We start from the raw sequence: 23,490 nt of genomic DNA, 5'->3' as shown, positions 1-23,490 counted from the left end.
AGTCTGACACGACTGAGCAGCTAACACAGACACACTTAACTATCAAGAAATCCAATGGCTCTGGCCTAGGTCCCACCAGTGCCTGCTTTTGTGTTGCTTTGAAGACTTAGTTGTCATGATGAGTAGAGTTAGAAGCTACCTACCTAAGTTTCTCTGGAAATAATAAGTAGGCTTCCCATTCTGAAGGACCAGGGGCTTCCCTGGTGGTTCAGACGGTAAATAGTCTGACTGCAATGTAGGAGACTCAGGTTCAATCCCTAGGTCGGGACGATCGCCTAGAGAAGGGACTGGCAACCCACTTCAGTCTTCTTGCCTGGAGAATTCCATGGACAGAGGGACCTGGTGGGCTATAGTCCATGGGTCACAAAGAGTCAGACACAACTGAGGGACTATCACTTTCACTTTTTCCTAGATAAGCATCTCTGCAGTGATTCATCTGGTGAATGAATTTAGGATTCTAATTAAATTACCAAAATAGAGGCCTTTTGACAGTGTTACTACTGTGTAAATGTGTATTTGTTTCCTATTGCTGCTGTAACAAATTATCACAAACTTAGTGGCTGAAACAACACACATTTATTCTCTACAGGTCAGCGATGCAGAAGTCCCAAACGAGACTTATGGAGCTAAAATTAAAATATGAGGTGGCTGCATTCCCTCTGGAGGCTCCCAATAACTCATCTGCCTGCCTTGTCCTGCTCCTGGAGGTGGTCCACGTTCCTTGGCTTGAGCCTCTATGTCACTCTGACCTCCATTGCTGCATCACATCTTCAGTCCTCTGCCATGGAAGGTAACATTTTCTCAGGACGTGGGGATTAGGAGGTGGACATTTTAGGGGGCCATTATTTTGTCTACAACAAGGTTGCACTAAGCTAGTATTTTAAGGAAGTTTTATTATTCATTTTAGGTTGCACTGGGTCTTGCGTTCTGTGCACAAGCTCTTCTCTAGTCGTGGGGAGTAGGGGCCACTCCCCAGATGAGGTTTCTCTGGGGTGGCTTCTCTTGTTGCAGAGTGCAGGCTTTTAGGGCCTTCAGGCTCAGTAATTTTGGCTTAGTCGTCCTGTGGCATGTGGAATCTTCCTGAACCAGGGATCAAACATGTGTCCCCTGCACTGGCAGGTGGATTGTTAACCGCTGGACCACCAGGGAAGTCCATAAGTAAATTGTTTAATGGAAATATATTTACACATTAGAAATTAGGTCCCATGTGTATTAATTGCCAAAAAACTAGAAGAAAATCTCAGTAATTGTAACATGACAATTTTTTTCAAAGTAATATTTTCTACAGCCATATTTCATAAAACTTTATAAAATTAACTGACAAGCTTTAAAATATATAAATTTATGAGTTGCTCCTCTTAGCTAATTAAGAGTAACCAGACATTTCAAATATAAATAAGACTGAACTATCTGTATCAAAGCCATTTTCATTCTTTTTTTTTTTAAATGTGTCTGCCATTCCCTTCTGTTTTGCAAGTGCTTACTACCTAGAACTTAAAACATAAATATTTTTTTAATGTTTATTAAAATGAATGAGTGAATGAAGCTATTTCAGAAGGTTAAATGTTAAAACCTAGTCAAAGCTGTGGTTTTTCCAGTGGTCATGTATGGATGTGAGAGTTGGGAGTATAAAGAAAGCTGAGGGCCAAAGAATTGATGCTTTTGAACTGTGGTGTTGGAGAAGACTCTTGAGAGTCCCTTGGACTGCAAGGAGATCCAACCAGTCCATCCTAAAGGAGATCAGTCCTGGGTGTTCATTGGAAGGACTGATGTTGAAGCTGAAGCTCCAATACTTTGGCCGCCTGATGCGAAGAGCTGACTCATTTGAAAAGACCCTGATGCTGGGAAGGATTGGGGGCAGGAGGAGAAGGGGACAACAGAGGATGAGATGGTTGGATGGCATCACCGACTCCATGGACATGAGTTTGAGTAAACTCCGGGAGTTGGCAATGGACAGGGAAGCCTATCATGCATTGGTCCATGGGGTCACAAAGGGTTGGACACGACTGAGTGACTGAACTGAACTGAACTGAAATGTTAAAAGACAAAACTCTACTTTTACCTTTCCACATTTTTTAAGCAAAGTAGAATTTCTGTTTGAAATAGTAAATTCAAACCTGATGGTCAGTTAACTTTTAAGAACCATATAAATGCTTTTGTCAGACAAGCCTTATTTCATATACACATTAGTACCTTTTAAAGAAGTCCTTAATAAGACAAGTCAGTCTTATGATGGGAACATTTTCAATTAAAAATGATCCACATATATTCTCATTCATTTCAGAAGCATCCTGATCTAGTATCTACTCTAGATGCCTATGACAAGTTCAACATGTTTCTAACAACCTGCTGAATTTGCAAGACCAGTTAGTACACTTTTGCTATGATTCTTACCAAAGCCATGAGATAAATATTTAATTGATAAATAACTGATGTGCAACAAAACAATGAATTAAATAAAATTAATATATTTAATACTTTAAAAATGCATTTCCTTTAAAATTGTTTACAAAATCAATTTCCAAATTAATATATGATCACATCAGGGATTACAAGCTTATCTAAAGAGGAAGATCATTTTAACAATCTATAAATTAAAATTAGTTGACTTAAATTTATATCTCTGGAAAAGATAAATGAAGTAGTTTCTCACAGTTTGAAATTTAATTTCAAACTATTGCACTCTTCATATTTCTCATTCTAGAATTTTTTTTTTACCAAAGACAAGACCTTTATTTCACTATCAATCTCAAAAAGTAAAGAGAACTCATTTATGTAAAATGGTTTACCCTCATACTAATATTCTCCATTAGAGAACGTGAATACTAAATTTTGTTGATGTTTTAAAAAATGTTGGTGATAATGTAAATACTTGTAATATGTTAAATGCTATTCAATAGAAAAATGATAAATGCTATTGATTTGAATTCCTATTGTAATTTGAAGGAAAAGGCAAGTGCTGATGTTAAGTTACTTCATTTACATTTTACACTAAAGATTCTTGAAACTAATTCTAATGGCACTTCTTTTTACAAAAGAAAAGAAACATAAATATCTGATTACAGAAACTATCAAATATTTTCAATTCAAAATTCCAAGTTACTGAAAACAACCATACTGCATAATACACTAGTAAAATACATAAAAAATTACATTTTAAAATATTTTATTCTACTTTTTTAGTTGAAAATGCGGAAGCAGGAATTGGGTATTGGGGTAGTAGTAGCAGTGGAAATAGAACATCTTAAACATTGCAATAAATATAGGAACAAAGAACATATAAAGCTTAAATCTCTACTACGTGCATACATATGTTTAAATAAATCAGAGACATTTTAAAAACTATTAAATAAAATACTAATATAAATAAAAAACGAGCATATGATAAATGTCTAAAAGAATATGCATTAAATGTGGATTGTGGTTGTCTATGGGTTATGATGAATTTTTATTTTCTTCTTTATATCTTGGGTGTCTCCAAATGTTTTGCCAGGAACATGCGTTACTTTAGTAAGCAGAACTAAAAAATATTGATCTTTCTGTAAAAATATACTTCATGTTTAATTTATGAGCCAAACTAAAGATGAACTTAGTTTCCCCATATTTTCTAAAGAAAAAAAAGCAGAAAATGCCATGCCTAACTTTTTTTAAATAATACTTTCTACTTGTATGTGAACTTATAAGAACTGTTCACTTAGTTAAAAAAAAAGCTTACAGCTACTTTTATGCTTTTGTGGATATCCTCTGCACAAAACTGTGAATTATCAAGAATATTTTATTGAGTCATGAAAATCCATGGTCAAAAACATTTATAGCATCATATTTATACTGGGTTAAGATTTCAGCATAGCATATGGATAAACACTGCATATTTATAACTCTAAGAAAAAAAATCTGACCAAGCTGTTAAATGCTTATTTTAATCAGTGAAATATTTTATTCAAGAAATAAGAAATATCTCTTTCTTTGTAGAAAGGAATAAATTACAATTCAACCTCAGAGCTTGCTTTTAGACTTGTATTAATATTGAGGAATGACAGAATTGGGATTTTTCACTCTATGTATCCTGATTATATTATTGCCAAATCATCAGACTCATGTTAAATGAAATAGATAAAAGAATCATGAGGAATCAAATTGCATAGCTGCACTTCATTTTCAGTTTGTTTCATGCCTATTTTCATGAATCTCTATTTTAGTGAGGAGGTAAATATTAATATCCACCATTAGATCATTTGTAAACTACTATCATTTTCAAGAATAATCTTCGTGAATATCATTGTACTAGTCAAAATTGAATTACTTAAAATTGTTCTATGATTATAGGCCATCTATGCCATTAGTAATAATCCTTCCTTCTTCCTTCCTTCCTCTTTTTTTCATAAATAATTATTTGTTTTGCATGGATTAAAACATACCTGAAATTTTTTTTCGGTTTTGTACAACTTACAGATGGAATATAATCTAACAAACATATTGAGAAGAGAGTGACTCACAGGCTGAAATCATGCTATACAAGGAACATTTATAGAAACAAGGAGACCTGGAATGTGCAAGGGAGGGAAAGAAATGGAGGCAACACATATGCTGTCTTCTGATGCAATTTAAAGGCAGGGCTAATGTTTGAAAATGAATCTGACTTGATTAGTAAGTCCCATCTTTTCAACTAAGTTTAACAGGAAGAAGTTTCAGAGAGCTAGATTTCAGGTAAGGAGTAAGATTTGTACCCAGATTAAAATAAAAAATAATAATAATATTCATTGAATGCTTACTATTTGCCAGGTACCATGCTCAAAGCTTTACATTCATTGTTGTGTTTAATTTTCAAGGCAACGTTATCAGGTATTGGAGAACTAATGCTTAAAGAGTTTAATAAATTCCCAGACATATGGGAAGTTAAATAAAAAGAGTCTGATTAGAAGGCCCCCACTTACATTCTCTATTCTGTAATATGAAAAAGAATTAAAGCACTTGCTGATGTTTTTCTGATGGATTAAGCCTGTATAGTTAGTTGAATCAATTAGGTTTCCTGTGGTAAGGAGCTTTTAAGATGCCTTCCAATGATCCTTTGCTTCCTGGCATTGATACCTTTGTGAATTCCTTTCTCTTGAGTATTTTGTTTCTAACCAAGATTATATGGCAATGGTGAAGGGATACAACTCTCTGTTCATGTTGCTGTTGTTTTTCAGTCAACAAGTCGTGTCTGAATTTGCAACCCCATGTACTGCAGCATGCCAATCTCCCATGTCCTTCACCGTCTCCCAAAGTTTGCTCAAACTCATGTCCATTGAGTCAGTGATGCTATCTACCTCATCCTCTGTCATCCCCTTCTCCTCCTGCCCTCAATCTTTCCCAGCATCAGGCTTTTTTCCAATGAGTCAGTTCTTCGCATCAGGTGGCCAAAGTACTGGAGCTTCAGCTTCAGCATCAGTCCTTCCAATGCACACTCAGGGTTGATTTCCTTCAGGATGGACTGGCTTGATCTCCTTTCAGTCCAAGGGACTCTAAGCACCACAACTCAAAAGCATCAGTTCTTCGGTGCTCAGCTTTCTTTATAGTCCAACTTTCACAACCATTAAATGACTACTGGAAAAACCCATAGTTTTTTTTCCAGTTATCACCATGTGTTCGATTATAAAAATTATAACTTCATTTCCCTAGTTGATTCTCTCCAATGCCTTCTCAGTCTGTGCCATTTAATGAGGGGGTCGTATTGGATGAGGCCTTTAGCCAAGTTACTGAGAGCAGCTTCTAGTCAACAGCCAGCAAGGAACTGAGGCCCTAGGTGCAAAGGCGCTCAAGGTATTGGATTTCGCCAACAAACACGTTAGTGAGCTTAGAAGCAGATCCTTCACCAGCTGAGCATTCAGATGAGAGGCCCAGGCCTGGCTGACATCTTGACAGCAGCCTTGTAAGACATCTTGAATTAGAAGGTTCCCTCAGACAAGCGGTGCTTGGATTTCTGATTCACAGAAACTGTGAGATGATAAATGTGTGTCATCTAAAGCCACTAAATGTTAGGGATAATTTGTTACACAGCAGTAGACACCTAATACACCTTCCTGAGGCAAGGACTATACCTTATGCAACTGCACGTATCCAGCAACTGTCACAGTTCCTGAAACACAGAAGGAAGCTATGACTGTCAACTAAGTGGAGAGCAAACAAAAGCAGCAAAGGTTAAACTAAATGATCTTTCAGATAATTTGAAACTTGAGATTCTATTATTATTACATGGAGAACATAATTAAAGTAGACTTTTCACGATAGCCCAATATACTTTGTCAGAATAAAAGATTTTACAAGTGAAAGAGCCGAAATTCAATATTTTTTTCTCCCCCGCTCCCCCAGGTTTATTGAAATATAATGTAGATACAAAAGATTCACCCGTAAGTATGCCATTTGATAAATTTTTGAACTGAGAAATAGTCATGTCACCATCATCACAATCAAGATATAAAGCATTTCCAACTCCTGAAAAAGGTTTCTGTGCCCCTCTGCAATCAATCCTCCTTCCTAACTCCTTCAGGCAATTACCTACTGATGGTTTTTCCTTAGTATGGTTTTACATTGTCTAGAATCTCATACACAGAAATGTTTTTAAATGTTTGGCGTGTGTTGCAAATGCACTAGGTATAAAGATATCAGACTCTATAAGTCAGCTGTAGCTGAATTTAATATTTTTTTCATTCATAATTTCATATGTAAATCTCTTCAACAGATTCTCTTTACAAATAAATAATATTATCTATAAGAAAAAGACTATTTCCAATGGCATTTTTACTAATTGATCTTTAATAAATTAATCTGACCAACAGAAGTTTTTCTAAAATTCCTCAAAGATCACTGGGATACATTCAGAATTTTCTCCTCTGAACACTGAGAGAAAAATTAAGCTATTCTGCAGTGCCCATTTATCAGCATTTTTTAATTTAACAACTGAAAGAATGTTGAGGCTACAGTGAAGCAGGAAAGGATTTTACATTTAGAGTTAGAATTCTCTAGATTTTGCTACAACTTGGCTCTTTTGAATTGGTTCTTGCTGATTAAATTTTCCACCCTGACACAATCAGGCTGCTTTTGAACAACCATTCTCCTAGTTGCATGTAAGAGACATGCAGTCACCTAATAAAAATGCTCAAGACATTTCCTTGAATGTAAGAGCTGATGATGGACGGATGAGCCGCAGTGAGCCCCACACAATGGCAGCAGCCAACAGAACTTGACAGTAGTCACTGTTTGCAAGGACTAGCTGTACCGGGCGCCTTTGAATTCCTGCAGTCTTTCACTTAACACATATTTACTGAATTCTCCAAGTGAGCAGAGTACCAAATTTGCTATATCAAATGTTTCTGCACTTACTGGGAGAAAATAACTAATAGTTACTAGTAGTTGCAGCACCAATGCAGGAGTCAATTAAGTTGGAAAAGCCTTGACATGCCTACAGCATCAAAGCTCCGTTTCACGTGGCAAGTATCTAAATAAATCCCAAAGAGTGCCACAGATGTCTGTCTCAAGTTGTAGATGCCCTTTGGTAATGACTTTCGGTTGAATGATTGCATTCGGAGGTAAACAGGACAGTGAACAGAAGAGTCTGTTTGGGATCAGACTAACCTAGGTGCAAATTGGGTTTTGACTTTCACGAAATAAGTTTAGAAGCCATAGGAAGAATAACCGAACTTCTAGAGACACAGTTTCATCGGATGTAAATGAGTGCTTTATATATATAACAAGACACAAAGCAGGGCTTTTCCTGTTACTTCAAACATTTCACCTAAAGCCTAAAATAAGAACAATAAGAGAAGGTGTTGTAAAGAACAGCTGCTAGGCACCCCTCCTAGGGTTTCTAATCAAGCAGTGAAACTGGCTACAAACATAGCCCTTCATTTGGATTATCAAATGCAGAAATTTGCAGTGCATCGGGAGAGAAAGTCTTTAAGGCAATGAGACATTATCCAAGGGAGGGGTTTCAGCTTATCCCCTCCCTGCACAAACACTGCACACACTTAGGCAAGAGGGCCAGCTCCAAGGGATCTAAAAGCAATGAGTCGGGCGCTATCAACCCTGGAGACCAGTGTCTTGATTCTGACTGCAGTCTTGCTGAGCAGAAATGTGCCGGCTGGTTTCTGCATGAGAAACCAGAACTGCAGTTCCTCATCACAGTTTCTGAGATGAGAAGACCTTGGACCAAACTGACCTATGGCCCCTGGAGTTTGGGGAAGCATTTGAACATTGAGATGACTGTCCCTTTCCCTCCTGGAGAATTTAGAAAGCAGAATGCTGGCTGGAAGACAGCAAAGCAGACCTGCGTTCCATTACTTGGCAGGACAGGAATGCCTGCATCTCCTATAGGCTCAGCGCATCCCTCAGAATAAACTGCTATCCTTATGGGCTCCTACAGAAAAGAACTTCCTGCCAAAGTAAGAGAAGGAGGTTAGAGGATTGATTACTCTGTGCTGGAGCTAGGTGATAGCTAAAATGCATATGTCAGTTGTCAGAGAGCTGAGGTCCCAAATAGTGGTGTATGGGAGAGATAGTAAGGCTCCAAAGAGCCTACCACAAGGCTGCTAGCTCTTTCAGTAACAGAGTATCACTGAAACTAGAAAAACCCCAGTCAATTAAAAACTTATTCTAAAATGCAGGGCTAGAGCTAGTGGTAGGCTTGAACAGAGAGGATGGGAGACACTTTGAATTTTATATGAATTAAGGACAGCTTGGAAATTTTAATAACTGAAAATAAATTTCAGTTGTGGAAATTAAATTGTGTTTATAGCCAACAGTCTGAAAAACTCTGGCCTCTGCCTAACACAGTACCAGATCTCAGGGTCAGAAGATGTGATAACATGGCTGCAAAACAGACACACAAAAAAAGTAAAGGGGCTTGCTGCTTATATTGGCTTTGAGTTCAGATCACTGAATAAAATCGTTACTTAAGGATTATAGATAATACATGTTAAATGCCTTCCATAGTACCTGGCACACAGAAAATGAGTTTAATAAATATGAGTTATTGCTAGTTTTATTACCATGTCTCTGGCACTGTTAGTTACTTTACTTACATATATTGCCTCTAATCCCCCCAATAAATCTACAAGGCAGCTATTATTATATTTATTTTACAGATTAAGAGAAAGAGGAAACAAAAGTGAAAGAGGCAGTCTTTATCATGAGAAGCTTAACCTAAGGGAAGTCAAATAGTCCATTAACAGTGCTACTGGCTCAAACAGGGCCAGTACAAGGTGTCTTTGGAAGCCCACTCGGACTACAGGCTTTCCCAAAGGATCTGGTCAAAAACTATAAGAGTTAACTATCCAGGTAAAAAGCAGGGACAAAGTTTCCAAATGCTGGGCTTTACAAGAGGCGCAGGAAGGGGCGGAGCTAGAGGGGAACAGAGCGGCAAGATGGAGCGATGCAAAGTGATGTAACTCTCCTGGCTGCTTACCCAGAAGACAGTGTGGGAGCAAGAAGCAATCTCAGCGAGGGAGTGGCCACTGCCATGTAGGGATCTCCACACAGAACCTAGAAGCCTGGTGTTACAGCCAGAGAGTCCCTACTTGCTGAATCAGGCTGATTTTTAATGTCCTAATATTTATATGGAGTAAAGATAACACCTACCTCGTGGAACTCTACTGAAATGCTAGATTACAAAATGCTACACAAGTCTTACACTATGAGCTCAAACACGGAAAATGTCAGTCAATTCTCCCCAGTGTTTTTCACAATGAACAATTGCTTTGATTACCACCGATTACATTTCTCCTCTGCATTTTAATACGTGATGGACACCCAACAAATTTTTAAAAACTCATTCTTTGTACTCGTCTAAAAACATTCAGCTGGATCCTTAACATCTGTGTTTCTACTGTAAGTTCTAACAAAGGCAGAGAAAACTACGGCAGGAAAGTCAGGATGGCTAAGGGCAAAAGCTAACGATGGCGGCTTCACTCAAAGGTCTCGGTGGCAACAGTAATTACAGGCTTGGAGCTTGTGGCAATCATAGCAAATTCTCAAGTACAGGGTTTCTCTTTCCTTTATAATCTGTGGTGACTTGGTGACCTAATCCAAGTATCAGAAGAGATCCAACTCTGACAGATGCCCTCTTCCCTCAGTGGATGTTTGCATTTCTTTGAGTAAGTGCCAGGAAAAAAGAGAGAGAGGGAGAGACTGAAGTTACCAGGGTGGAATATAACGAGGGCGTCTTGGGAGGCAGCAGAACGATACAGGGGGCAGAAGACGGCATCTCTTCCTGGAATCAGTTCCTCCCTGTGGTCACTCAGAAGCACGGTGAGATGGACTAACAAACTTAGATCAGAAGGGAGAAGGGTCAAGGGCAGGGCCAGCCACTGGTCAGCTCGCTGGGTGCAGTGTGGGATGTCTGAGGACGACCTGACACCTGAGGCTGGCCCTGACGTCGCAGGGACCTCCCCTAGGTGCAGCTGGGAGAGCCACAATGCGCACAGCCAGGGCCCTCATAAACCCAGGACCTGTTTATCAGCCTCTGATACAGAGAGAGTCAGCCTTGAGAAAAGGGCCTGAGACGATTCTAGGGAAGAGGTGCCAAGGAATAAAGATACAAGCTATGCAGTGGTGGTCATAGGAGTAAAGTGGTCAAGGAATAAAGACACAAGTGGTGCAGAACAATGCCTGGAACAATGGACCTACTCCTTCCAGAACCTGGGAAGGACGCCTTCAGAACTGAGGACTGAGGGTAAATGGAGGGGGAATCAGACTCCCTGCCCTTAAATGATCTTTAGATGAAGGAAGAATAATACCCAAGGTTCATTTTTATTATAACTTTTCTCTCATATGATTAGATGGTCTTTAAGGACTTTTTAAAAAATAACAGTACATATCTAAAATTTGGCTTATCTAAAAATACATTCACGTATGACCTAGATCAAATCCCTTATGAGTATACAGTGGAAATGACAAATAGATTTAAGGGACTAGACCTGATAGACAGAGTGCCTGATGAACTATGGACAGAGGTTTGTGACATTGTACAGGAGACAGGGATCAAGAAAGTCCCCATGGAAAAGAAATGCAAAAAAGCAAAATGGCTGTCTGAGGAGGCCTTACAGATAGCTGGGAAGAGAAGAGAAGCGAAAAGCAGAGGAGAAAAGGAAAGATATTCCCATCTGAATGCAGAGTTCCAAAGAATCGCAAGGAGATAAGAAAGCCTTCCTCAGCAATCAGTGCAAACAAATAGAGGAAAACAACAGACTGGGAAAGACTAGAGATCTCTTCAAGAAAATTAGAGATACCAAAGGAACATTTCATGCAAAGATGGGCTCGATAAAGGACAGGAATGGTATGGACCTAACAGAAGCAGAAGATATTAAGAAGAGGTGGCAAGAATACACAGAAGAACTGTACAAAAAGGATCTTCACGACCCAGATAATCACGATGGTGTGATCACTCACCTAGAGCCAGACATCCTGGAATGTGAAGCCAAGTGGGCCTTGGAAAGCATCACTACGAACAAAGCTAGTGGAGGTGATGGAATTCCAGTTTAGCTATTTCAAATCCTCAAAGGTGATGCTGTGAAAGTGCTGCACTCGATATGCCAGCAAATTTGGAAAGCTCAGCAGTGGCCACAGGACTGGAAAAGGTCAGTTTTCGTTCCAATCCCAAAGAAAGGCAATGCCAAAGAATGCTCAAACTACCGCACAATTGCACTCATCTCACATGCTAGCAAAGTAATGCTCAAAATTCTCCAAGCCAGGCTTTAGCAATACGTGAACCGTGAACTTCCAGATGTTCAAGCTGGTTTTAGAAAAGGCAGAGGAACCAGAGATCAAATTGCCAATATCCGCTGGATCATCAAAAAAGCAAGAGAGTTCCAGAAAAACATCTATTTCTGCTTTATTGACTATGCCAAGGCCTTTGACTGTGTGCATCACAATAAACTGTGGAAAATTCTGAAAGAGATGGGAATCCCAGACCATCTGACCTGTCTCTTGAGAAACCTGTATGCAGGTCAGGAAGCAACAGTTAGAACTGGACATGGAACAACAGACTGGCTCCAAAGAGGAAAAGGAGTACGTCAAGGCTGTATATTGTCACCCTGCTTATTTAACTTATATGCAGAGTACATCATGAGAAACGCTGGGCTGGAAGAGACACAAGCTGGAATCAAGATTGCCGGGAGAAATATCAATAACCTCAGACATGCGGATGACACCACCCTTATGGCAGAAAGTGAAGAAGAACTAAAGAGCCTCTTGATGAAGGTGAAAGAGGAGAGTGAAAAAGTTGGCTTAAAGCTCAACGTTTAGAAAACTAAGATCATGGCATCTGGTCCCATCACTTCATGGGAAATAGATGGGGAAACAGTGGAAACAGCGTCAGACTTTATTTTTTTGGGCTCCAGAATCACTGCTGATGGTGACTGGAGCCATGAAATTAAAACACGCTTACTCCTTGGAAGGAAGGTTATGGCCAACCTAGATAGCATATTTAAAAGCAGAGACATTACTTTGCCAACAAAAGTCCGTCTAGTCAAGGCTATGGTTTTTCCAGTGGTCATGTATGGATGTGAGAGTTGGACGGTGAAGAAAGCTGAGCACCGCAGAATTGATGCTTTTGAACTGTGGTGTTGGAGAAGACTCTTGAGAGTCCCTTGGACTGCAAGGAGATCCAATCAATCCATCCTAAAGGAGATCAGTCCTGGATGTTCATTGGAAGGTCTGATGTTGAAGCTGAAACTCCAACACTTTGGCCACCTCATGCGAAGGGTTGACTCATTGGAAAAGACCCTGATGCTGGGTAGGATTGGGGGCGGGAGGAGAAGGGGACGACAGAGGATGAGATGGTTGGATGGCATCACCGACTCGATGGACATGGGTTTGGGTAGACTCCGGGAGTTGGTAATGGACAGAGAGGTCTGGCGTGCTGCAATTCATGGGGTCGCAAAGAGTCAGACATGTCTGAGCAACTGAACTGAACTGAAAAATACATTTATATACCGCTTAGAAGTTGATTAAATTTAACTTCTTGCATTTGCTATTCCAACCAGCAATGCTTTTATTCTTTAAGAGGTTTGGAAAGTAAAAGTAGTCCAGTATTATAACAATCAGATTTGCTAATTTTTTCCAAAACTGGCAACTACTCATATGCTTGTAAAATGCTCTAATGTATACTGTATATGTAGAGAATTTGGATGAACCACTTACTTTCCTGGATTTGGTGGGGGGTAGAAAGAGATGGGCATCATAAAACCTGTGCTCACTCAAGTAATTGTGTCACGCTTGTCATTGTTATGTCAATGTCCCAAACAAATGTTGTAAGCATTGAAGCAGTAGCTGGTGCTAGTGGTAAGCCAGTGCAGGAGATAAAAGAGATGCGGGTTCCATCCCTGGGCCAGGAAGGTCCCCTGGAGGAGGGCATGGCAACCCACTCCAGTGTTCTTGCCTGGAGAATCCCGTGGACAGAGGAGCCTGGTGGGCTACAGTCCATGGGGTCGCAAAGAGTCGGACAGGACTGAAGTGCCTTAGCACACACACACAGCAAGTGAGTTATAGAGAGACTTAAGAAAAACTTAGAACTTCCTTTGACACATAGCTTTTGGCTTTGGTTGGAACCAAGCCCCACTTCCAATCTGCTCTAAACGATGGGGCTGACGGTGCTATGTGTTTACAACACCTTCGTTGTCTGGTTTGATTTCTAGGACAGACTGGCACCAGTGTGCAGGGCCCGTGGATTGTGCTTGTCCTACAACTCAGACTCACAGAAGGACAAAAGGCTAGGTGAGGAGAGAGGAGGAGGGGATGGACAATTATACTGTTATATGATACCCTACCTGCTGAAATCATTTCATTGCATCCATATAATAAGGGGAAAGGAAGCTATAAAATGAAAGAGATGGGGAAAAACTCTCAGAAGTATAATGGTCCTTGAAATGTGTATTAGTCTTCATCCAGAGTTCAAAGACTATCTATAATAGAAACAATATTATGCTTTCATGAAAATGCATTTGTTGTTGATTAAAACAGAGTCCTGTGATGAAAATCTGTGGGACGTGCTCTACAGGGATCAGAAGAGTGACATGACAGATGAAACTTAGCCTTGTTCCGGGTTCACAGAGGGCGCTGCGTAATCGTGATGATGGTGGCTTGCATTTGTAAAGGATTTCAGCTTTCAGAGTGCTTTCACACCCATCATCTTTTCCGATCCTTGCAACAGCCCCATGAGCTAGGTAGGGCAGGAATTATCATCTCCATTTTAAAGAAAGAGAAACTTTACATCTCTCTCAAATAAGTAAGTCTGTATTTAAAATGAGTGCATAACGTTTCACTCTTCTTGCTATCTATGCTAGCTGCTTAAACACTCATTTATAAGAATACATTTTAAAAGTAAGAGTTACTGAAAACTAAGTAAAATTTGTAAGATGGAAATATTCTAGGAGAAACAGGTGCAATTAAAGAGAATGAAATTGTGTGAACACATATGCCAGTAGGTGGACCTGGGAAGTTATCTTGTATAATAGCGTTTAAGCAGTTTCCTTATTTGGGGAGATATTACCATGGAACTTCTGGCTACCATCGCGAAATTTCGTGTTAAAAACTAACCCTTATCTCTCAAATTTCTAATCTCTAACTACAGAACCCCAATTTATGTCTTTACCCAAATTAGCACGGTTTTAGTTTGCTCACCTCTTTTTTGTCTGTTCAAAATCAATCACCCCACCTTTTTCTTTCTTTAATCCCAGCTGTGTCCACCTAAATTCCAGATCTTCCCTCACTCCATTTCACACTGTACTCGAGTTTACCTGATTTACAACTTAACTTAGCTCCTGCAATAGGAGGTGATTCTTTTCCCCACAAACATGCATTAGATCCATACACACACACACACACACACTTTTTTTTCTCTCTAAGGCAAAGAGGACTTCACTTGCCTTTCAGAATTCTCTTTCTGTGCACACAGAAATGCTATCCAACCTCCAGGCACTCTCCTCCCTCTTTTAGCGAGCCCTGGGGCTCCTGCCTTTCCAATGGTCTATGCCTTCCTTCCTCAAGCCTTCAGCGTCTTACTCCGTCAAGTAGGAACCGAAGCTCCCCTCTTTCCTGCACGAATCTCTTCTCCTCACCTTCTCCTCTGCTATCACTTCCTTGACTCTGGTTCTCTTTGGAAGGCTCTCATTGATGAATACCTACATGATTTATACGTTGTGAAATTCAAGCAGCATCTTAATTATATAATGTCTTATACTAATCCATATTCATTAATCCGTACCTTCAGTTATGCTGAAAGCCTCTGGCAGGAGGCAACATGTTCTAGTATTTTTCTGATGCCCTCAGGCACCGAGCAGGGATGAGACCTAGGGGTGGCTCATTTTTAATTCATAACTATGTTCAAAGCACAGAAACAGAAGTCTGAAAATAAATGCATTCACTCACACTAACCATGCATTATGTTAAGTGCTGAGAATATCATGTCAAGTCAGAAAGGCCTGCTGCCACCGTCACTGAGCGCGCAGTCTCCTGCCATGGAGGAACCCAGTGAACACCCTCCATGGGCTGCTGCCTGCCTAACATCAAGGAAAGTCACGACGGAAAATAGGAGAGGAGAGCTAATCAGTACTTATTACCAAAGAAGGTCACAAATGAAACGACACCTTTCGGCTTTACGAAGCTTCGGTGGTGGACGCCTATTGCCATTTTCCATGCGGCAGCACAGGGAACTCAGGTGGCTCTACCTCACATGACGTACGGGGATCAGGGACACGCTTGGCATCTCAAGTTGGCAGCTAGAGGGGAGATGATCTATAATTCAACAGTATATATTTTTATATTCATCAAACACTGTATGTTTAACATCATTTATTTTTTAAATAAAAATGAATAATTAAAATTACCCAAACAAGCATATAAAATAGCCTGAAGAACTTTAAAATTTTGGTTCTTCACTAACAGAACAGATAAACTATGTTAATTTCAGTTAATTCTTTAAATTTTTACAGTAATGTTGAATTTAACTTGCAAATGTTTGATAATCTAAGGTACCATAGAATAATCTGGTTAGCTGATTGATTTTCTTTATGCTTCAGTATGTATTATGTACAGATTTTTGAAGACTTAATTAACCATATTAAACCAAGGCAAAAATTAAAGCCAACCTTAAGAAAAACTATTTCAAAACAGTTATGTTAGTCATATTGCAGTTTAAAAAAAAAAGAAACCTTTACTGCAGTAATTTTTTTATCACAGAGCTGATTTAATGTTGAGAAAGAACATATATTTCATTCCTATCCCAAATGTATTTTAACCAGCAGATGTCCACTTTTTGACATTCTCATATACGATATGCCCAATCAATCTCTAATGCAAAAAATATTTTTTTATGATACTGATTGTATGATTTACTTATAATTTAGAGGCATTCAAAACCACATTAGATAGAAATTACATTTCTAATCATAAGTGAAACTTATGTAATCAACAGACCATAAATGTTTCAAAAGATGCTTTTAGTTTTCTTCTTACATAAAAAGTCTTTAATACTTAGAGGAGAAAAGAGCAAGAAAAAAGCTACATAAATAATGATCGGGTATACAGAAAGAAAATAAAAGAAAAACAGAATCACAGAAAGTAGTGAAGAAAACTATATCAGGAAGACAGTAGGGCCACGTTAGATGCATCAAGACAGTTAAAATGAGGGGTGTGTGTTTAGTCACTCTGTCGTGCCCCAACTCTTTGCAACCCCAGGGACTGTAGCCCACCAGGCTCTTCTGTCCATGGGATTCTCCAGGCATGAAATACTCCAGTAGGTTGCCATGCCCTCCTCCAGGGGATCTTCCCGACCCAGGGATCAACCCAGGTCTCTCATTGCAGGCAGATTCTTTACCATCTGAGCCACCAGGGAAGTCTCAAAATGAAGGATAAAAACAGGCCAATTAACTTATTAATTAGGTCACAGATAAACTTGGCTTCCCTGGTGTCTCAAACTGTAAAGAGTCTGCCTGCAATGTAGGAGACCTGGGTTCGATCCCTGGGTTGGGAAGATCCCCTGGAGAAGGAAATGGCAACCCACTCCAGTATTCTTGCCTGGAGAATCCCATGGATGGAGAAGCCTGGTGGGCTCCAGTCCATGGCGTCACAAAGAGTCGGGGCATGACTGACGACTAACACACACAAACTTGGCATAGTTTGAGTGCAGGGAGGGTGGGGAAGCCGAGGTCCTGAGGACGAAGCCTCTTCTGCTTGAACATCCACTGGCTGCGTCCTTCTTTCTACCTACACTGTAAATGAGTAAAAGGAACAAGCGGGCCTCTTTTTCGTCCCATGTGATCTAAGTTTATCTTCCATTATCTGGTCCTCATTCACAGAGGCAGGAAGCCTCATGGTCTAGGGAACTCAGCTAGAAAGATTATCTTCTCCGTAACATGAAAATAATTCTCCAGTGAAGGTCCACACGGGGTGGTTGTTGATGTAGACCTATGGGCAACCAGGGGCTAGAGATTACCAAGGAAGAAAATGCTGGTTCATGCAGCTCAGAAAGATCACGCTTCTTAAATATGTTTGTAGAGGAAGAAATTACAGGGATCAATAACGGATTGGGTGTGAAGACTGAAGAAGTCTGTGAAACAGACATTATTCATCCCATCTCACAAATAAATAGACCAAGGCTTTAGAGGAATTAAGTTACCTGCAGAGCATCAAATGAGGGCAAAGACAGAACTCTAACCAAAGTGCATATTCCTTCTATTAATAAATTATCTAATCTTTCAAGAAACATACAGACTACCGGCATTAAAATTTATTATGATAGAGAGATGGATAAAACACAATTCGCTAAATATCCTGTGAAATCTGATCATTCATGAAAACTCTCAGTATAAACCTTCGAGCATTAATCAACCAGTATTAAAGCAAAATAAGCAATATCTTCACTGAGATTGGAGGACAGTACAGTTTAATGAAAATCTTTCAATTCAATGCACAGCTGGCACCTGTGAAATTTTTTAAATTGTCATTAAATTTACTACACGTTGCATTTATTACTAAAGCTAACATCAGTAATATATATAAATACACTGTCAGAGTAATATGAATTCTAAGAAGTTTTCCTCTTTTACTGAAAAGTACTTGCATGTATGTACTAACAACCCTTAACCTCGCCGTATGTGAGTGAAAGTTGTGCAATCAATCAAAGTGACATAAAGCACTGTTTTTAAACCAAAGAAAAACACTTAATCTGGTCCTAATTTGGTCACCTCTCTCACCACTGTTATTATTGATAATTACTACAATTAAATCATCATTAACTAATCCACCAGAGGATTACAAAAATTGTTAAGTATCTTCCCAGTGCCTCCTAGAGTGAGATTTCGCACGGAGGCAATTAGAATTGTGTTGCTTTTTGAATGCACTGTTCAAATGTAAATTTCCCTATTCCAGACTGAAGCCTGCTCTAAATGAGCAAGTGTTTTGGGACATATCCTCAGAGCCTGAGAAAGCAGGCAGCAACTGAGCAGGACAGGTACTGAGAGGACAGGTGGCGTCCAAGAGCAAAACTGAATTTGAAACCCAAGCTCACAGACGACCAGCAGTTCAATGTATAAGGGCCAACAACAGAAACCCAGAGCTAGAACGCCTTATCTGTTATCTAGTGAGCACTCAAAAAATAGGAAAATTCTGTGAGTTTACCTGAAGCAATAAACTATAATGCCACATTATCATATGCCGTACTACAGCAAACTCAAAGCAGGGTAAGGAGTTTTAGTTTCTTCTGGAGAGCAGAGAAAAGAGCCAAATGAAGTGTCTCAAGGACAGAAGTTACCATCTCATCATGGCATGTCGGTGAGATCTTGTGGGAATCATATGATAATCATCATTCTAGATTCGGCTCTGTATTCCAAAAAGCTATCGTTTATAAGTAAAGCATTTCCCCCATTTTACAAGTAAGTAACTCAGCCACAACCATAGTGAAGTTTTTATGAAGGTCAATTCTCCACACTCATCTTTTTTTCTTAGAAGGATGCTGGCTTCTATGCAATTGAATTTTAAATATACACATATCTTCTTAAATATCTATGAAGATATGAAATATTGTAATTCCCTCAAAGGTAAAACTGTTATGTGAAAATCCACATTTAACTATAGTTGTTTAAGGATAGCAACACACAGTTCATCTTTCCAAGCAGGACATTTTCAAAGTAACGTGCTCTAGAAAGAGACCACTCTACTAAACGTTACTTCAAAAGCACCACGTGGGAAAGCATCATTCAGCCAATAATCTTACTGCCTTGCTAAATTCTTTAAATAAGGCATGGGGAAATCTTCACTCATCAGTCTCACATTTTACTACTTCTTTTTCAAGATGATGTACACTGACAACTTAGGAATCCTGGTAATCATAATTTACAGTAGACCTTTGAACTATGCGGGGGTTGGGGCACCATCACCCTACCTTCAGTTGAAAATTCCAAGTATAAGTTACACTCAGCCCTCAATATCTGTGGTTCTATATCTTTAGCTTCAATCAAGAGTGCATCTGTAGTACTGTTATGTATTCAGTGAAAAAGATCCATGTTTAAGTGGACATGCACAGTTCAAACCAATGTTTCTCAAGAGCCAACTGTATCTTGTATCTTGAAAACTTTAGGGAGTTCTGGTCTAAGCATAAGATCAGCCAACACTTGTTTCAAGGATTTGCAATTTTTACTTTGCTTGGAGAGTCAAAGTTTGAACTCACAACTGTTTCACACGAAAATAATCCTATTTGCTGGTTCCTAGGTTGTGGGCTGTATCTGAGGAAGGGATAGATAAAATACAAGAATATTTCAAAAAAAGTTAGTATGGAAAAGGATCATCTCACATGTTCAAGAAAACTGAAACGAAACCTCTCCCTGGAGACATATGTTTCCACTCCTAGTGGAGAACAGACGGATACAAATTTCTTACTGCCTCAGGCTGTGAAAGGTGGTATTAACTCCAAAGAATAAAGTTTTGTGGGAAAACAGCTGCCCTCAAAAATGTCTCCTCAAAACATTAAGGCTATTTTTCCAAAGCAATCCTTGCAGCTTCCCTTAATAACCCATTACATCTATAACTAGGCATGCATGCACACTAAGTCGCTTCAATCATGTCCAACTCTTTCCAGCCCTATGGACTATAAAACCCCCAGGCTCCTCTGCCAATGGGATTCTCCAGGCAAGAATACTGAAGTGGGTTGCCATGCCCTCCTCCAGGGGATCTTCCCAATCCAGGGATTGAACACAGACTATAAAGAAAGCTGAGCGCCGAAGAACTGATGCTTTTCAACTGTGGTGTTGGAGAAGACTCTTGAAAGTCCCTTGGACTGCAAGGAGATTCAACCAGTCCATCCTAAAGGAAATCAGTCCTGAATATTCATTGGAAGGACTGATGCTGAAACTCCAATACTTTGGCCACTTGATGAGAAGAACTGACTCACTGGAAAAGACCTGATGCTGGGAAAGATTGAAGGTGGCAGAAGGGGACAACAGAGGATGAGATGGTTGGATGGCATTACCGAGTCAATGGACATGAGTTTGAGTAAACTCTGGGAGTTGGTGATGGACAGGGAGGCCTGGTGTGCTGCGGTCCATGGGGTCGCAAAGAGTCTGACACGACAGAGAGACTGAATTGAACTGAACCGATGTATTTCAATGTGTACCAGACTTGCCTGTTTATGGAACTCATGGCACTTGGATTCAGACTCCTAGAGCACTTAATAAACTGTACATTTATCTCATACCACTCATGATACTTAAAATATGGAGTCTGGAATCCACTGATGCATTGTTTCTCACAAATGATCCAAGATTTTTACAATATACTTGTGTTTAGTCTATGACGACCAATTTCAATTTTATTAACTTGCTGCTGCTAAGTTGCTTCAGTCGTGTCCGACTCTGTGCGACCCCATAGACGGCAGCCCATCAGGCTCCGCCGTCCCTGGGATTCTCCAGGCAAGAATACTGGAGTGGGTTGCCATTTCATTCTCCAGTGCATGAAAGGGAAAAGTGAAAGTGAAGTTGCTCAGTCGTGTCCGACTTTTAGCGACCCCATGGACTGCAGCCCACCAGGCTCCTCTGTCCATGGGATTTTCCAGGCAAGAGTACTGGAGTGGGGTGCCATTGCCTTCTCCCGATTTACCTCTTAATCCTAATATTCTCTTTTACATTATTTTTACATATTTTTCCATTTGAAATTTATACTTTTTTTTCATTTCAGTGGCTGTTTTTCGGCTTTGCTATATATATTTTTTTCATATCTGAGGCCTAAGTTTGAAATCAACCCTGAATACTCATTGGAAGGACTGATGCTGAAGCTGAAGCTCCAATACTTTGGCCACTTGATGTGAGGAACTGACTCATTGGAAAAGACCCTGATGCTGGGAAAGATTGAAGGCAGGAGGAGAAGGACGTGACAGAGGATGAGATGATTAGATGGTATCACCAACTCAATGGATGTGAATTTGAGGAAACTCCGGGTCCTAGTGAAGGACAGGGAAGTCTGGTGTGCTGCAGTCCTTGGGGTTACAGAAAGTTGGACATGACTGAGCAACTGAACAACAACAAAGTTTGCCGTAGTATTCTGCTGCTGCTGCTGCTGCAAAGTCATGTCAGTTGTGTCTGACTCTGTGCGACCCCATAGACGGCAGCCTACCAGGATCCTCTGTCCCTGGGATTCTCCAGGCAAGAACACTGGAGTGGGTAGCCTATCCCTTCTCCAGGGGATCTTCCCAACCCAGGAATTCAACCGGGGTCTGCTGCATTGCAGGCGGATTCTTTACCAACTGAGCCACCAGGGTAGCCCAATTAACAAGAGAGGTCGTACTTTATATGTGCTAGTCTCCCTGTGACCTGGGTTTCTGTCTTTATCTCTGTCACAGGCCTCACTACGTGATACTAACTGCCTCCGATGTGCGGAGCTAAGCAGTAACCTTCTAGCCGTATGCGTATTGGCCACTTCCAAAGCATTATCTTACATTTGTTGACAATAAAACTCACACACAATTTTATTTTCTTCACAAATATTTCTGGCATACCTGGAAACCCTCAGTATTACCTGCCAATTACAAACACACTAGTGTCAGATCTTTGGTAAAAATGTAAAATGCAACTATTCCCAGTAATGAGCTTTAGTTCACAGTTTTTCCATGCAAAGAATCACCTGTTTAATCCCTTGTTTCCTGTCTGTAAGTCGATTCTCTATCCATGACAAAATAAGCCATCCTACAGTGACTTAAATCTTAAATGGTCTTTAGTGTGTAGCCTTTACAAAGGGCTTCTTAAAGCTGCAAATACATTAGGCATGGTACATTTTCCCTGTAAACGTATTTAGTTTTTTCCTCAAAGAATTCTAGAAGCTTTGCCTTTCTGAAACTGTGACCTTCCTCCTTCTATTCTGCATGTTTAATTCCACCAGGTTGCCAGATTAGAACATGAAAATCACGTCTTTTTTGAAAATGGCTGTCACATTGCTTAATCAACCAAGATTTTTGTACATTAACCATACAGAGTAGTGGATATGTTTTGGCCAAAGACTTCACATTTCCCTCTTACTTATTTTCAGCTCTGTGTTGAATGACATTATCTTTATAAATTATTTATATCTACTTCAGCAAATTAAGCTGAATGTTCATTAGTATGTGTTAGAATATTTATTAACAAACGGATTAAAAATGATTAGAAACGGAGGTCTTTCTTAAAGCATGTGGTATATCTTTGCCTACACCATTGTACTATTAATACCCCTGCCTGTGCTCAATTTTCCCAAGAAGGGAATCAAGTAATTTTCTCTATAGCTTCCTGTTACCAGTGTGTTCTGTAAAATAGCTTTAGGCCTTTGAATCTGTGAGGCTCAAACTTCCACTGAATTATGCATAAAATGCCTACTTAAATCCTTAACTCAAGAGGTATTTTTTTTAACCTATCACTGTGTGCTCTCTTCCAGACTGCAAGCAGTATATTTATGGTAAGCTGTAATTCTAAACTTTAAGAAGCTCACAATACTAAAGAATCATACGGCTGAGATCTGGCTCACAGTGGAAACTGGGACAGTTTGTATTCACTGTGGTATCCGGGTATCACACATGGGTTGCAGTCAAGATTCCGGGTGACAAATTCTTGCCTGGAATTCCATGGACAGAGGAGCCTGGTGGGCTATGGTCCATCGGATCACAAAGAGTTGGACATAACGAAATGAAAACAGATTAAGTAGTATTTCAGCTATACACAGTGAAATTGAATACTCATTGCCTTTTAAACTTAATTCTTCAACACCCATTGGGAGAAATGAGTTATTCCTCCTAGCAAAAGAATATAAACACATATACTTAGAAATAAAATGATGACAAAGACCAATATTATTCGAAACTTGCAGGCTTTTGTAAAGCATCACTGTTGGAACGATGTCCCATTGCTGTTAATGAAATTTGAAATTGATGGAATTAGAATGAAGAAAGGCCAAACAAGGCTCCCTGCTGAAATCGTAGCTTGTGTTGAATGTTCAGTATCT

General features: G+C 39.7%; 1 protein-coding gene and 1 long non-coding RNA gene across 13 annotated transcripts in view; one reads left to right on the top strand and one right to left on the bottom strand.

Moving 5' to 3' along the window:
* RALYL (RALY RNA binding protein like) overlaps window positions 1–23,490 on the bottom strand; it is a 548,770-nt gene that overhangs the window by 524,393 nt on the left and 887 nt on the right. The gene's annotated exons all lie outside the window — the stretch shown is intronic.
* LOC145508958 (uncharacterized) lies at window positions 23–23,336 on the top strand. Its single transcript, XR_014055714.1, has 5 exons — window positions 23–439; window positions 590–790; window positions 13,671–13,749; window positions 13,996–14,260; window positions 21,202–23,336. It is a non-coding gene; the product is annotated as an uncharacterized LOC145508958 (long non-coding RNA).

Source organism: Giraffa tippelskirchi, chromosome 6 (genome assembly GCF_054371585.1).
Source record: "Giraffa tippelskirchi isolate mGirTip1 chromosome 6, T2T-mGirTip1v1.2.pri, whole genome shotgun sequence".
Taxonomy (NCBI): Eukaryota; Metazoa; Chordata; class Mammalia; order Artiodactyla; family Giraffidae; genus Giraffa; species Giraffa tippelskirchi.
The sequence above is the reverse complement of the archived record's forward strand: the minus strand, read 5'-3'. Positions and strand labels throughout refer to the sequence as shown.